This window comes from Balaenoptera ricei, chromosome 18, assembly GCF_028023285.1.
Source record: "Balaenoptera ricei isolate mBalRic1 chromosome 18, mBalRic1.hap2, whole genome shotgun sequence".
NCBI classification, from domain to species: Eukaryota; Metazoa; Chordata; class Mammalia; order Artiodactyla; family Balaenopteridae; genus Balaenoptera; species Balaenoptera ricei.
This window is the reverse complement of record NC_082656.1, coordinates 5212828-5230296: the sequence shown is the minus strand read 5'-3', so window position 1 is coordinate 5230296 and position 17469 is coordinate 5212828. Positions and strand designations below refer to the sequence as shown.

Genomic DNA, 17469 nt, shown 5'->3' with positions numbered 1-17469 from the left:
CTTAAATAAACAAGCTTGATTTTTATTATATGCATGGCCATTTTAGAAAACCTTGAAAGTATGTACAGGTAAACATAAGAAAGTAAGTCACCTGTGATGCGCACCCCAGTCAGTACTGTTTTTAATGTTCTACATACTAAGTTTTAAATTACAGAAAGAATATACTAAGGTCTAATGTAGTTCATTTTTTTATTTGACTAGTTGGCCAATGATTTATAATTAACTGATGTAAATGGGTATAATATATGGCTTTAAAATCTTTAAGTAAACATTTTTAAATGATAAACATAATCATTCCCCACCCCACCCCCCAAAAAAGAGGCAATTGCCTGGGTAGATGATAGTTAGAAGATGATAGTGTTTGAGGGAAAATGTTCTAAAAAAATCAATAATTCACTTATTTTAACTCCTTTTCTGTCAGAAGATAATATACTCAGTAATATCATTTTTATATCTTTTTATTGTCTCCTTTAACTTTGAAATTTGATATTTGTAGTCTGAGGTATTTGTGAATATGTAAAATATATATATGTAAATATAAAGACTGACTCATCTCCTGCCCTTTTCAATTATTAAGCACACTACAGCTGATATTTTCTATTTACATTTGAGTAGTTAATAGCATTTCATCTACTTTAAAAATAGTATACATATCCTTAGCATAATTGTGCTAAGCCTAACTATAAGTTGTTATATGATTAAATAATGTTTTGCATATTGTACACTTCACTTCCCCACATCCATCCAGCGATACATACATCCACCACATAATGCTTTTTCATGTGTATTTTTGTACTTCTCCAACCACTGCAAAATATAGCTAGAAGGACACGGTAGGCATCTAGAAAAGTAGTAAGCATATGGTATTGAGCCATTTCTAACACATATTAGGATGTGCTTAACAACAAGAAATGATGTGACTGTAAGATAGTTTGTAATATGAAATAAGTGTTTATGTGACTCCATTGTTTAATTATTTTAAGGAAAGTATAATTTTAAAATTTCTATATTTCTTAAGTAAAGACCTAGGAAATATGGATATTTTTTGTTTTTCCTAAACTAGGTTTCCTGCTGGTCAAGACTGTAGACATTCTTTTTTTTTTTTTTAAACATCTTTATTGGAGTATAATTACTTTACAATGGTGTGTTAGTTTCTGCTGTATAACAAAGTGAGTCAGCTATACATATACCTATATCCCCATATCCCCTCCCTCTTGCATCTCCCTCCCAGCCTGCCTATCCCACCCCTCTAGGTGGTCAGAAAGCACCGAGCTGATCTCCTTGTGCTATGTGGCTGCTTCCCACTAGCTACCAGCTTACCCTTCCTCCTCCTCATGTCCTCAAGTACATTCTCTATGTCTGTGTCTTTATTCCTGTCTTGCCCCTAGGTTCATCAGAACCTTTTTTTTTCTCTTTTTTTTTAGATTCCATATATATGTGTTAGCATACGATATTTGTTTTTCTTTTTCTGACTTCACTTCACTCTGTATGACGGACTCTGGGTCCATCCACCTCCCTACATATAACTCAATTTCGTTTCTTTTTATGGCTGAGTAATATTCCATTGTATATATGTGCCACATCTTCTTTATCCATTCATCTGTTGATGGACACTTAGGTTGCTTCCATGTCCTGGCTATTGTAAATGGTGCTGCAGTGAACATTGGGGTACATGACTCTTTTTGAATTATGGTTTTCTCATAGAATATGCCCAGGAGTGGGATTGCTGGGTCGTATGGTAGTTCTATTTTTAGTTTTTTTAAGGAACCTCCATACTGTTCTCCATAGTGGCTATATCAATTTACATTCCCATCAACAGTGCAAGAGGGTTGCCTTTTCTCCACACCCTCTCCAGCATTTATTATTTGTAGATTTTTTGGTGATGGCCATTCTGAAAGGTGTGAGGTGATACCTCATTGTAGTTTTGATTTGCATTTCTGTAATGATTAGTGATGTTGAGCATCCTTTCATGCGTTTGTTGTCAATCTGTATATCTTCTTTGGAGAAATGTCTATTTAGGTCTTCTGCCCATTTTTGGATTGGGTTGTTTGTTTTTTTGATATTGAGCTGCATGAGCTGCTTATATATTTTGGAGATTAATTCTTTGTCAGTTGCTTCACTTGCAAATATTTTCTCCCATTCTGAGGGTTGTCTTTTCATCTTGTTTATGGTTTCCTTTTCTGTGCAAAACCTTTTAAGTTTCATTAGGTCCCATTTATTTATTTTTGTTTTTATTTCCATTTCTCTAGGAGGTGGGTCAAAGAGGATCTTGCTGTGACAGATGCCAAAGAGTGGTCTGCCTATGTTTTCCTCTAAGAGTTTTATAGTGTCTGGCCTTACATTTAGGTCTTTAATCCATTTTGAGTTTATTTTTGTATACGGTGTTAGGGAGTGTTCTAATTTCATTCTTTTACATGTAGCTGTCCAGTTTTCCCAGCACCACTTATTGAAGAGACTGTCTTTTCTCCATTGTATATTCTTGCCTCCTCTATCAAAGATAAGGTGACCATATGTGTGTGGGTTTATCTCTGTGCTTTGTATCCTGTTCCATTGATCTGTATTTCTGTTTTTGTGCCAGTACCATACTGTCTTGATTACTGTAGCTTTGTAGTCTAGTCTGAAGTCCAGGAGCCTGATTCCTCCAGCTCCATTTTTCTTTCTCAAGATTACTTTGGCTATTCGGGGTCTTTTGTGTTTCCATACAAATTGTGCAATTTTTTGTTCTAGTTCTCTGAAAAATACCGTTGGTAGTTTGGTAGGGATTGCATTAAATCTGTACATTGCTTTGGGTAGTATAGTCATTTTCACAATGTTGATTCTTCCAATCCAAGAACATGGTATATCTCTGCATCTCTTTGTATCATCTTTAATTTCTTTCATCAGTGTCTTATAGTTTTCTGTATACAGGTCTTTTGTCTCCTTAGGTAGGTTTATTCCTAGGTATTTTATTCTTTTTGTTGCAGTGGTAAACTGGGAGTATTTCCTTCATTTCTCTTTCAGATTTTTCATCATTAGTATATAGGAATGCAAGAGATTTCTGTGCATTAATTTTGTATCCTGCTACTTTACCAAATTCATTGATTAGCTCTAGTAGTTTTCTGGTAGCCTCTATAGGATTCTCTATGTATAGTATCATGTCATCTGCAAACAGTGACAGTTTTACTTCTTATCCGATTTGGATTCCTTTTATTTCTTTTTCTTCTCTGATTGCTGTGGCTAAAATGTCTAAAATTATGTTGAATAATAGTGGTGAGAGTGGGCAACCTTTTCTTGTTCCTGATCTTAGTGGGATTGGTTTTAGTTTTTCACCATTGAGAACGATGTTGGCTGTGGGTTTGTCATATATATATCAACCCTTTATTATGTTGAGGTAAGTTCCCTCTATGCCTACTTTCATAAATGGAGGGTTTTTATCATAAATGGGTGTTGAATTTTGTTGAAAGCTTTTTCTGCATCTATTGAGATGATCATATGGTTTTTCTCCTTCAATTTGTTAATATGGTTTATCACATTGATTAAGTTGCGTATATTGAAGAATCCTTGCATTCCTGGGATAAACACCACTTGATCATGGTGTATGATCCTTTTAATGTGCTGCTGGATTCTGTTTGCTAGTATTTTGTTGAGGATTTTTGCATCTATGTTCATCAGTGATATTGGCCTGTAGTTTTCTTTTTTTGTGACATCTTTTCTGGTTTTGGTATCAGGGTGATGGTGGCCTCATAGAATGAGTTTGGGAGTGTTCCTCCCTCTGCTCTATTTTGGAAGAGTTTGAGAAGGATAGGTGTTAGCTCTTCTCTAAATGTTTGATAGAATTTGCCTGTGAAGCCATCTGGTCCTGGGCTTTTGTTTGTTGGAAGATTTTTTTTTTATATATAAATTTATTTATTTATTTATTTATTTATTTTTAGCTCTGTTGGGTCTTCGTTTCTGTGCGAGGGCTTTCTCTAGTTGTGGCGAGCAGGGGCCACTCTTCATTGTGGTACCCAGGCCTCTCACTATCGCGGCCTCTCTTGTTGCGGAACACAGGCTCCAGACGCGCAGGCTCAGTAGTTGTGGCTCACGGGCTTAGTTGCTCCGCGGCATGTGGGATCTTCCCAGACCAGGGCACAAACCCGTGTCCCCTGCATTGGCAGGCAGATTCTCAACCACTGCGCCACCAGGGAAGCCCTGTTGGAAGATTTTTAATCACGGTTTCAATTTCAGTGCTTGTGATTGGTTTGTTTATATATTCTATTTCTTCCTGGTTCAGTCTCGGAAGGTTGTGCTTTTCTAAGAATTTGTCCGTTTCTTCCAGGTTGTCCATTTTATTGGCATATAGTTGCTGTAGTAACCTCTCATGATCCTTTGTATTTCTGCAGTGTCAGTTGTTACTTCTTTTTCATTTCTAATTCTTTTGATTTGAGTCTTTTCCCTTTTTTTCTTGATGAGTCTGGCTCATGGTTTATCAATTTTGTTTATCTTCTCAAAGAACCATCTTTTAGTTTTATTGATTTTTGCTGTCATTTCCTTCATTTCTTTTTCATTTATTTCTGATCTGATCTTCATGATTTCTTTCCTTCTGCTAACTTTGGGGTTTTTTTGTTCTTCTTTCTCTAATTGCTTTAGGTGTAAGGTTAGGTTGTTAATTTGAGATTTTTCTTGTTTCTTGAGGTAGGATTGTATTGCTATAAACTTCCCTCTTAGAACTGCTTTTGCTGCATCCCATAGGTTTTGGGTCGTCATGTTTTCGTTGTCATTTGTTTCTAGGTATTTTTTGATTTCCTCTTTGATTTCTTCAGTGATCTCTTGTTTATTTAGTAGTGTATTGTTTAGCCTCCATGTGTTTGTATTTTTTACAGTTTTTTTTTTCCTGTAATTGACATCTAGTCTTATAGCGTTGTGGTCGGAAAAGATACTTGATACGATTTCAATTTTCTTAAATTTCCCAAGGCTTGATTTGTGACCGAAGATATGATCTATCCTGGAGAATGTTCCATGAGCACTTGAGAAGAAAGTGTATTCTGTTGTTTTTGGATGGAATGTCCTAAAAATGTCAATTAAGTCCATCTTGTTTAATGTGTCATTTAAAGCTTGTGTTTCCTTATTTATTTTCATTTTGGATGATCTGTCCATTGGTGAAAGTGGGGTGTTAAAAGTCCCCTACTATGATTGTGTTACTGTTGATTTCCCCTTTTATGGCTGTTGGCATTTGACTTATGTATTGAGGCACTCCTATGTTGGGTGCATAAATATTTACAATTGTTATATCTTCTTGGATTGAGTCCTTGATCATTATGTAGTGTCCTTCTTTGTGTCTTGTAATAGTCTTCATTTTAAAGTCTATTTTGTCTGATGTGAGAATTTTTACTCCAGCTTTCTTTTGATTTCCATTTGCATGGAATATCTTTTTCCATCCCCTCACTTTCAGTCTGTATGTGTCCCTAGGTCTGAAGTGGGTCTCTTGTAGACAGCATATATACGGGTCTTGTTTTTGTATCCATTCAGAAGACTATAGGCATTCTTAAGAGTGAAGACACATTTCTAAGGTGTTAGGATGAACTCTGAATATATAATATTTAGTACATCAAGGGAAATGATATAAGGTTCGAGTAATTGTGGGAAAATGTTGTTCTGCTTAATTTATTTTGTACTAGCTTATGTTGAACATCTATCCTAATTTATAGGTTTTTTTTCCTAAAGTGTTAAGGTTTGTGTTTGTGTCTATGTAATCGTTTATAGATTAATCCAGATTAAATCACATTGTTTCTAGAACCAGAACAGTTTCTCATATTGGACTCCTAAGCAACGGATATTTTAAAGTAAAAAAGTCCTAACTCAGCTCTCTAAATTTGAAGAAGCAATGATATATAAATTTTGGAGGAGTAGAATGTGACTCTGTCAGATAGTAGCTGTTTTATGTATACAATTTAATTCTGAAATTTTAAGAAGTGTTCTTTCAACAAGACCATTAGGTTTTATGTTTTATTTAGATCTAGGATATAGGAACAGTTAAGAATTGTGAAATCTCTTGTTTTTTAGATTGTCCTCACTTAAGTATCTCAATATTAGTGATAAAACCACTGAAATATCTAATGATAATTACTACCACTTCTTAAGAGCTTCTCATAATAATTTATCTGTAGCTGGAGGCCCCTATCAGGACAACAAAGCACAATATTTAAGGACAGGTTCAAGAACTGTCAGTCTTTGAGAAACCTAACAAGAATCTACATCGTATATTTTAAAATAGATGTTGTTCAGGAAAATTTTCCAGAAGTAACCCTTTTCTACAGTATGATTTGAAGATAGTTTCCTCTTCCCATAATTCTCTCCTTATGTTGTATCTGAAAATGGTAAATCTCATAGGTAAGATTTACAGGTAAAACTAGCCTGTAAATTTGTAAAGTATAAAATGCTGTAAAAGTAAGTTTAGGCGATGAATGTTGATTCTACAAAGGACCATCAAAAGGATATAGATATAATCCAGAGTAGGGGGTTCACCAACAAGTGAGCATCTGATTTCTTTCATCTTGTCCATTTGGCACTTATACGTCTCACAATAAATTTAAAAGTTGGCATTTTGGTCTATGAATGACCCACTTATGCACTTGGATAGAGTGATGGAAAAGACTGTTGAGTGAATGGGGAGGGACAGAGTAGGTGAAAGGAGGGGAAGTAAGGGAGAGACAGGAGGGAGCCATAGCAGGAAGATACTCTCCTGGTCACAGAGACTAGCTCACCGCTTTGGGGAACATCAAGGTATGCGGCTCGTGATCAAATGGTTTGGAGCAGCGTCCAGCTCAAGCACAGCGTGTGGGGTGTGGGGTGGGAATGATAGAGACAGACAGGTCCTGTTAAGAAGCCTGGTCTCTCTCCTAGAACCAGATTTTTCTTCTGGAGGGAAATGACAGAATCATAGTTGTTTGTTAAGAGATTACCTTTTGCGATGGAGAGGTGAAAGGACAGACAGGAGATAATCAAGAAGTAACAGGAACCTGAATTAGGACAGAGGCAGTGGGAATAAAAATTCTAGGGATAGAGTCAGGATTTGGTGAGGCAGGTGAAATTTGAGGAAATTTGTTCATTCATTCCTTCTTTGATTGTTGAGATTAACCACAAACTGTGTCAGACATGCTCCAAATGCTAAGGTTATAGAGATGAGGTTCGATTCTTGTCTTTTTTTTTTTTTTAATTTTTATTTTATATTGGAGCATAGTTGTTTAACAATGCTATGTTAGCTTTGGGTGTACAGCAAAGTGACTCAGTTTTATATATTCTTTTTCAAATTCTTTTCCCATTTAGGTTGTTACGGGATATTGAGCAGAGTTCCCTGTGCTATACAGTAGGTCCTTGTTGGTTATCTATTTTAAATATAGCAGTGTGTACATGTCTGATTCCTGTCTTTAAAGGGGTATTCAGTCTGCAGGGAAGATCCATGCAAACAAGTGATTGCTGACCACAGCAGTGAGGAACACATTGACTGTAATAATAACACAGTGATGTAAGGGACAGAATGAGTAATTATGTTTGGGTGGATCAGGAAGAGCTTCGTAGCCGCTGGCCATTAAATGGATGGGCGGTCTGCAGACCAGCAAGGTAGGAAAGGACGTTCCAGGCAGAGGGAAGAGCATGCTGAGGTCAGAAGTTGTAAGTAGTTTGGTTTAGCCAAAGCAGGGAATGTGTAGAATTGTGTCAGGAAATGAAACTAAAGGAGCCAGATCTGGGAGACTTAAGTGCCAGCTTGAGACTTTGGCTTTCATTTTGTAGAAACAGTTGAGGGCTACAGAAGAGTATTCAGCAGGGAAAATAATATCACTGGTGCTTGGATGCCAGTGTTGTAAAGGACAGACAGGAGAAGAAGATGGGAAAACCTTTTGAGTGATGGCTAAATGAGCAAGTGTAATAAATAACGGAGTAGTGGTAGGGAGAGAGGAAAGAGGAAAGAGGAGGCATAAGTAACATATTCCGGAGGTAGAATCAATAGGAACCTGGTGACCGGGTGTGGAAAATGAGGCTCAGGGTGAGAGAGACACAGGATTCTCTGGCTCTAGTTATAGCATACGGGGAGTATAGAAGGGCCATTAGCAACTACAGTAATAGGATCATTTAGAGGGCAGTAATGACATGGTTTTTGTCATTACACTCATAGTGTGAGTTAGATGTACTGGAATTAGGACAATTATTAACTACTGGGAGAGAAAGATCTATTCTCATACTGCATTCCAGTCAGAATAGAGTGTAATCATTTTTTTTTAAAACTATGCAAATGAAGAATACAGAGGCAAATCTTCATCTCATCTTGTTGTGGAGGAGGGGATAAGAGTAGTGGAAGAATTTTTAAAGGGAAAATGAATGTATTCAATTACATGAAAATTGACAACTTCTTTATGCCAGTAGACAACTAAAAGGCAAACAGGAGGAAAAGTAATTATAATAATGTGATAAAGGATTGTTATCGTAATATATTAAGTTCATATCAATTAAGAAAAACACTACTATTCAGTAGGAAAAAAGTGAGGCCAAGGATCTAGAGGCACTTCACAAGAGTAAGGATAATAATAAATTTAATTTAGCTAGAATCAAAGAGATGCAAATTAAAGAAAAAATGAGATGTTATTTTTGTATTTTCAACTGTCAGATTTATAAATATTTAAAAAGAATAAAATTAACCAGGATTAGAACAGTTTGGGAGAAGTTAGCATACTAGCATTGCTAGTAGGAATCAAAATTTTGTTCACCGTTTTGGAGAGCAGTTTAATGAAGTGAATCAGAAGACTTCTTTTCACTTGGCCCAACAACTTAAATTTTTTAGAGTTTGTTTGCCTAAAGGAAAAAATTGGACAGCTATCACAAAAGAGTGGTAAATAGTATGAGAACCAGAACAGAGTGGTATAATTAAGGCAAGGGAGCAAAGAGTTTCAAGGCAAGAGGAGTCGGTGACGTTGCAGAGAGATCAAGCAGGGTTTGGAACTGAGACGTGACCATTAGATTTGGCAGCCAGTCACGACGACCATGACCACAGTAGAACCAGGCTCAGTGGCTGGTAGAGGTAGAAAGAAGCCCTTTTGGTCAGGAATCGGAGACTGCAAGCATGGTCTTATATTTCAGAAATATTGGAGGTGAAATGAAGGTGGGGGAAAGGGTAACAACTGTAGGAGAATATTTTGTTTTCATTGTTGTTGAAACATGAACTTTTTTATGCGGAAGGGAAAAGGTTAGAGGTTAAAGAAAGATGAGATAAATGACAAAGGTTGCCAAAGGAATGGAATATTGAGCCCAGGTGGAGGAGAAATTAGCCTTGAGACAGCAGAGGGAGAGGTCTGACGCAAGAAGAAAGGAATTAAGGATGTGTATAGATGCAAATGATAAACTTGTACATCTTTGCCTTTGTTAAATGTTGGGGGGATCACTATTAGAGTCTCAATTCCTCCCAGAATACAAAATTTCCCCCTTCCCATATTGCATAGTTTCTCAAAAGAATTGTTCATGCTCTAATTCCTGTCTCCTGAACTCTTTCCCAGGAAGCATTTGCTCTCACCAGTCCACCAAAACTCTGTGTCAAGGTCACTGGTGAGTGTCGTGTTGCTAAATCCAATGCTTAATTCTCAGTCCTAATCTTATTTCACTTGCCTGCCGGATCTGACACAGCTAATCATTCCCTCCTCGTTGAAATACTTTCTGTATTTGGTTTTTCCACACCACACTCTCCTGATCTGCTTCTTGCATGCTGACCACTCCTGCTCAGTTTGGTTCCTCCTTATCTCCCAGACCTTGTAATATTGAAATGCCCCAAGGCCCAGTCCTCAGCCCACTTCTCTTCTACTAACACTCATCCACTCTCCTTTGGTGATCTTTCCCAATCGAATGGCTTTCTATTCTATACACCAGTGCTTCCTGAATTTATATCATCAGCCCAGTCCTCTCCCTTGAACTGGACTTGTATACTTAGCTGCCTGCCTACTCCGTGTATCTACTTAGACGTCTAATAGGCATTTCAAATATAACCTGTTTGAACTTGGCCATACCCATTAAACCTACTCTCTTACAGACTATCACACCTCAAATATATTAATTCTATCTTTCTAATTCAGACTAAAAACCTTGGTGTCGTCCTTGGCTTCTCCCACCACCAGCAGCCCGTGCACAGATTTTATTCATCAGCAAATCATACCAGTCTGCCTTCAAAATAGATGCAGAATTGAGTCACTATCTCAACTGTGTCCACCCTGGTTCAATCCACCATCATCTCTTGCTTATAATATTTCAGTAGGCTCTTGATTGCTTCTGCCTTTGACCCCTTAAGATTATTCTCAGTGTAGCAGCCAGAGCGATCCTGTTAGGATTCTTACACAGAGTAAACGCCAAAGTTCTATAGGGTTTAGTTAGCCCCCGTTACTGATCTGATCCATTTCCTTCTCTCTGCTTTTTCATTTCATCCACGCGGGCCTCCTGACTATTCATTGAACATACCAGGCACGTTGTCAGCTCAGGGCCTTTATACTTATTATTTAATTTGTCTATAATAAACATTTTACACCAAATAACCGTGTGGATTTCTAGTTATGTCCTTTTGGCGTTAACTCAAGTGCCACCTTGATAGTGCGTTTTCCCCTGATCACCCTATTTAAAAAGCTAACCTCCCAGTATTTTATTTATTTTGTGTGTGTGTTGTCTGTCTTCTCCCCCAGAATGTAAGCTTCACAAGGGGAGAGATTTTTGGTTTTGTTCAGGGCTGAACTCCTAGCCCTAGAACAGCGCCTGGCACATAGGAGATTCTCAGTTACACAGACGGATGGATGGATGGAAAAGAGGGAGGATAGGAGATTGAAAAGGAGGTCAGGTTTGAAGGTTAGGGAGATGAGTAATTAGTTTGCTCTTGAATATTTTGTTGGTAAAAGTTTCCTAGTGGAAATGTTAAAAAGGCAGGTAATAACTACATAACATGTAAAACCTGGGATTTTGTTTGACTCGGTTTCGGAAACATGGGAAACTAATATAATTTAGGGTACGTTGTTGATCATCCTAATGATTTAACATAGTACAGCCCCTTATAATTTCTGGCTTTATAGTACATTTTATTTCCTGTCATGTAACATAGGCATTTATATTTTAAAGGGTTGTTTTATCTGTGATGTATCTGAATCTGGATAATGAGTTACATTATATGAGGATTTCTCTTTTAATTTTTCTCAGTATTAGAACTGTATTTAACTCAAACAACTCATTTTTAATAAATTAGAAGGACCTCTGGCAACACACTAGAATCATTCTGGATAAATACCAAGGCTAACAAGGCTTTGGTCCCTACCCCTGACACTGTTGCCTGTTAGGCTGGTCTTGAGAAAGCACAAGGTCTGGCAATTCGGTGATGGTCCTTTGAGTCTGGTCCAGAGTCATTCTTGAGCTGATCATTTTTATATACATTAAAAAATTGAGCATCTTAAATAATATCTGTTCTTTTAATTATCGGTGTCCCTAATTAGCTTGGAAAGCTGCAGCATTTAAATTTCTTATACCTTACTGATAGTTAAGATAATGAAGTCTGGCAATCTTAATTATTAGTAATACCACCACCATAAAACCTTTCCTGACTGTGGTTTAGTTCCACTTCATTTATTTTATTGTGTGGGCTTGATCACAGAGTAGCAGTGTCCTGCTGATTTCTTTGCAGTTATTGAAGGAAGTAAGACTGAAAAGTTTGTTCTTTTTCTGTAGCTTTAGATGTTTCTTGAATGGAAAAATATAAGTTTGAGTCTGGAGCAAAATCTGCCATCTAAAACATCTATTTATACTACTGACAATTACCTATGCTTGCCTTTAAAAAAAAGCAGACAAACTAACCATATTAGTCCTTCAAATAGATGTAGCAGCATCTCCTAAATAGCACTTTAGGAGAACCAGTAAGAAAAGTAATTTTTGTCTTATAGCACTATAGTATCGTACGTTGTCCCACCGTAATAAAAATATGGAGATGTTCAGTTATATATCTAGCCCTCCTCTCTTGTCCATACACTTGTCTGCAAAAAGAGAAATTTTCAGGTCGGGAACTTAAAAGAGTGTCCAGTACTATGAAGATCAAACAAATGAACAAAATCAAAAAACAAAAAAGAAACACACAAAAACCTCTCCTGATAAGCTTTGGATTTAGATCATTTTTATAGTTAATACAATGCTGGATAATAGTAAAGAAAAATGTTCTGTTTTGGGGGAAAAAATGTGTGCTCAAAGCACATTTCTAGAATCATGGAATTGGGGGTCTGTAAGTAACTTTAGAGTTTATCTGGTTTGGCCCACTGGTCTGTAGGTTCAGAGAGTGGAGTCTAGAGTGGGGAAGGGCTGAGCTGGTTGCTGGTCTCAGAGCCAAGAATCAGACACAGGCCTCCCGTGACCAGTCTTGTGAAAGGAGCTCGGGCCACCGATTAGCCCAGCTGTCTGTTCTTATCTACATCGTCCTTTACAGTAATAATCTAGTCGTAAGTTTGTGTTTTAATGCCTTGTGGTTTGTAAGAGGTTTTTCTGGCAGTGTAACATTTTTAGCTTCATAGTAATCCTGTGCCATAAGCAAGATACTATTTCTAACATGAGGAAATTGAGATTTATAAACTTCTAATTGCTATGCCGCGTTGTGGTGTCACATTGCTAGTGAGTGCGTGGCAGAGCCAAATTTTGAACCCACGGCCAGTGCTCTTTTTGATGCCCTTTACTTCCTTGGATAACTGGGAGTTAGCAGAGGGATTTTGATCCACAGTTATAGAAATTAGAAATTGAAAAGACCTTGAAAATAAGAATTTATCAATCTCTTGAAAACAGATGTTTTCTAAATTTACTGTGCAAGAAGTTAAATGTTTGAAAGGTTTCATCCTTTAGAAGAAAACAGATTATTTATTTAAATCAGAACCCTTGCCTTTGAATGTCATATAAAGAAGTATTAAATTTATATCCAGCAGGTGAACATGGCATGCAATAAAACTAAACCAATGAAAACTACTTCCCCTCACAACCCACCCAGCATTGTTAATGTATTGTGCAACTCTTATGAATTTGTGACATTCTTTAAGATGTTAGAAATTGCCCCATCTCGGCTGGCTGGTGAGGAGTGCTGCTGAGAAGAGGTCACGTGCTGTGGGAGTGTGTCCTTCCTGGAAGACCCCTTCCCACAGAAGCCTTTTCTTATTGGTGGAGGTCTGTCTGGGTATTCAGCTGTATGGAAATGTTTAGCATTCCATATGGTGTATTTCCTTTTTGAAATAGTTTTATATCAATTCTGGGTTTGTTTTTTTTTTAATTTATTTATTTTTGGCTGTGTTGGGTCTTCGTTTCTGTGCGAGGGCTTTCTCCAGTTGCGGCGAGCGGGGGCCACTCTTCATCGCCGTGCGTGGGCCTCTCACTATCGCGGCCTCTCTTGTTGCGGAGCACAGGCTCCAGACGCGCAGGCTCAGTAGTTGTGGCTCACGGGTCCAGTTGCTCTGCGGCATGTGGGATCTTCCCAGACCAGGGCTCGAACCCGTGTCCCCTGCATTGGCAGGCAGATTCTCAACCACTGCGCCACCAGGGAAGCCCCATCAATTCTATTTTTAAATTACTATAAGGTAACATAATTTAGTATTATTTTTAGAAGTATAACTCTAGTATAACTCTCTGAGCCTGCAGGAATTGGGTAGGTAATCCACTTTGGTTTTTGCATTAAAAAAAAAAAAGTTTTCATCATAGATTAGTGGTTCAAAATTAGAAAAACTAAAGTAGAAGGACATTTGAAATTTGTAAATTCTCTGCCAGCCACAATTTAACCTCCTTTTTATAAAATATTTAGGAGATTATTAAAGTTATCAAAAAACAATAACAAATGTCAGGACTAAAACGTAAATATAACATATCAGTAAATATTTTATTGTGTATAAAAAGATATAAAATCATGAGAATTTTGGAGCTAGATTTAAACTGTGTGTGTGTGTATGATGTGTGGTTTATTACTATTTAAGCAAAGCTGATAGTGTGTAGACAGGAAGCCTAGGCACCAGAATATCTATATAATACCAGCACCTCGTAGACACTGGATAAACATGTGGTGAATGAAAATGAATTGTGTAGTGACCTAGTTACCCAGCTGGCATGGAGCTCAGAGCCTAAGTTTCATAGCTTCTAGCATTTTTTTGCTTAGCTTACTAATTTTCTAGATTATTAAATAGGGTACATCTAACTACAAGTAGCATCTTAAGAATTTTTAAATGGTTTTTCAGATATTTCTACTTGATAAAAGGGAATAGAAGACAAATTGCTAAGTGTGCTGAATTACACTTTTATGTAGACAGTGAGAGAATTATAAATAATAGATGTGGAATTGTTGGAAAACTGGTATTTGATCATTTTCCTCATGACATGCAATAGGAAATAAGTTTTGATTAATTTAAGAATAGAATTTATGTAAGGGTCTCATTTAATATGCTTAATATTCCTGTACAGTGAAATATCCAGATATGCTTCTTCAGTGGGAGAAGGAGCTTCTGGAGAAAGAGCTTCATTCCAGGAAAGACAGATTCTTCCAGTATGCGCTCACCTCCACATTTTGCCTTTTTCAGTTTTTGTCTTTTTTAAAAGTCTTGTTGGTTACTGACTGGTACTTCTTCTTGTGGAAGAGGGGTGTCAGAACCCTTCAGTGCTCTGTACTACTTGTCCACGGGTGACCCAGGACCCTGTGTTTTCATTGGGTCCACAAGGTCAAAATTATTTTCCCAGTAACACTAAGACTTTACCTACCCTTTTCACCCTCATTCTCTCATGAGTGTTCAGTAGAGTTTTCCAGAGGAAACTTGACATGTGATCTCACAAAAGGTTGAAAGCAGAAACAGATTTGAGACTCCAGATTTGGAAAATACATTCTACATCAACAATGTTTCTCTCCGCACTATATATATTTTTATTTTGAAAAAGGTTATTTTTCATAAAAATGTTAACATGTAATGGGTTTATCTTTTATTAACAAATAAATAAGCATTTTAATTAATTTACTTAATTGCATTGTCATTTCAAGAATGTTATATACATGGAAAATATAATATGCAACCTTTTAGGATCGGCTTTCTCGCTCAGCATAATTCTTTGAGGTCCACCCAGGCTGGTGTGCACATCAGTAGTTCGTTCTTTTTTATTGCTGAGCCGTGTGGTGTGGATGTGCCATCATTTGTTTAACTGTTCACTTGTTGAAGGACAGTTGGGTTGTTTCTGGTTTGAGGCCATTACAAATAAAGCTGTACCGGTTTTTGTGCGAACGTTTTTATTTCTTTGGGATAAATGCCGGGGAGTGCAGTTGCTGGATTGTATGGTAGTTTTTTTTGTTTTTTGTTTTGTTTTTTTAAGAAACAGCCAAACTTGTCCAGGGTGGATAAAGGGATCCTTAGATGTAAAAGTTTGACAACCACTGCTTTATACAAAGGTAGCTATGAAAGCTGATATGTAACATATACAATAAGAAAATTTTCTTGTGTTGACATCATTAAACAAAAAAAACCCTTTTTTTTCCCCTCAGACTTTTGAAGATTAAAGGAAGTAATATCTTATTCCTAGTTAGTCTATAATCATAGCAATCAACCAGTATGTTTGCACAAATTAATGTGCAAGGTTTTCTCGTATATTTTACGTAGTTATATAATACATCTCAGGACTCTTATACATTTCAGGTTCCAGTATGAGCCTGAGAACTTTTTTTTTTAATTGCACAATATGTGCCAAGACCTGGGAATACAAGAAATAAAGAAGATACTGTCTTTACCGTAACCTCCAAGAGGTAAGGAGACAAATAAGCAAGCACGCAAATGTGGTAACTGATGAGATGAAGGCGTGTGTAAAAAGCAGCAGGAACAGAAGGGAAAGAGGGGGCGAACCGGGAGCGGGAAGGAGGCTGATGGGATCTGACAGAGGGGGTGGAGGTGGAGCTAAGACTTAAGGCGTGAGTAGGATTTTGCTGGGATGCATGGGGAGAGGTATCCTCGGACTCAGCACTGATGTGTCAGAGGAACCAGAGATGATCCCCATCTAACCATACTTTGGTGGTAACCCTTAGCTCATCTTCTTTTATCCGGGGCTGGATCTCCTAGTTTAGGGCCAGTGAGGACTCTTTCAGCCTGAGTCAAAAGTAACATTAAGAGAAATGATCTGGGCTTCCCTGGTGGTGCAGTGGTTGAGAGTCTGCCTGCCAATGCAGGGGACACGAGTTCGAGCCCTGGTCTGGGAAGATCCCACATGCCGCGGAGCAACTAGGCCCGTGAGCCACACCTACTGAGCCTGCGCGTCTGGAGCCTGTGCTCCGCAACAAGAGAGGCCACGATAGTGAGAGGCCCGCGCACCGCGATGAAGAGTGGCCCCCGCTTGCCGCAACTAGAGAAAGCCCTCGCACAGAAACGAAGACCCAACACAGCCATAAATAAATAAATACATACATACATAAATTAGAAATTCCTCACAAAATCTACCTCTAAAAAAAAAAAAAAGAGAGAAATGATCTGAATAACATAGTTTGGGAGTGTGCAAATTAACTGTGAAAAACCGTAGCTCCTTCTGAGAGTCTTCAAGATGTAGCAGGATAGTCTTGTCTCATAGACCAGGAAAAGCAAGCATGTTAGTCATAACTGGAGTTAGGTAGTAAACAGTCTTACAACTCCCTCTCCACTGCGCTGATTATCTTTCAAGATGTTATCTTAAATGTGTTGTAATATTCCCAGCCAATTTATTTATTTTTTAAATGAGAGAAAGTATGAGACAACTGATTATTTACCTATCTATCTATCTATTTTGGCTGCGCCACGCAACTCAGGATCTTAGTCCCCAGATTCAGGGATCGAACCCCGGGCCCTCGGTGGTGAAAGTGCAGAGTCCTAACCACTGGACCACCAGGGAATTCCCTCCCAGCCGATTTGATAGCATCCATCTGTTTACCGTTCCTGTTATATTACTGTTATATTAGGTACACGGATAATATAGCTTGTAAAGATACACATAATGCTACATTTTATCTTTATATTTTGGAAAATATTTAAGACTGTTATTTAACTTGTATTTTAGTATTTCAAATTGTGTTAATAGAATGTCTGAAATCAAAATTAAACATGAGGACTTCCCTGGTGGCGCAGTGGTTGAGAATCTGCCTGCCAATGCAGGGGACACGGGTTCGAGCCCTGGTCTGGGAGGATCCCACATGCCGCGGAGCAACTAGGCCCGTGAGCCACAACTACTGAGCCTGCGCGTCTGGAGCCTGTGCTCCGCAACAAGAGAGGCTGCGATAGTGAGAGGCCCGCACACCGCGATGAAGAGTGGCCCCCGCTTGCCACAACTAGAGAAAGCCCTTGCACAGAAACGAAGACCCAACACAGCCATAAATAAATAAAATAAATAAATAAATAAATTTTTTAAAAAAATTAAACATGGGTATATCCTCCTGTGTACATGAATGTATTTCTGGCCACCTAACTTTGGTCACCCAGTTGGTCATTCAGC

General features: G+C 37.9%; 1 protein-coding gene across 2 annotated transcripts in view; it reads left to right on the top strand.

Annotated features, from left to right (window-relative positions):
* The window catches only part of LNX2 (ligand of numb-protein X 2), an 87329-nt gene that overhangs the window by 21521 nt on the left and 48339 nt on the right, over positions 1 to 17469 (top strand). The window lies entirely within an intron of this gene.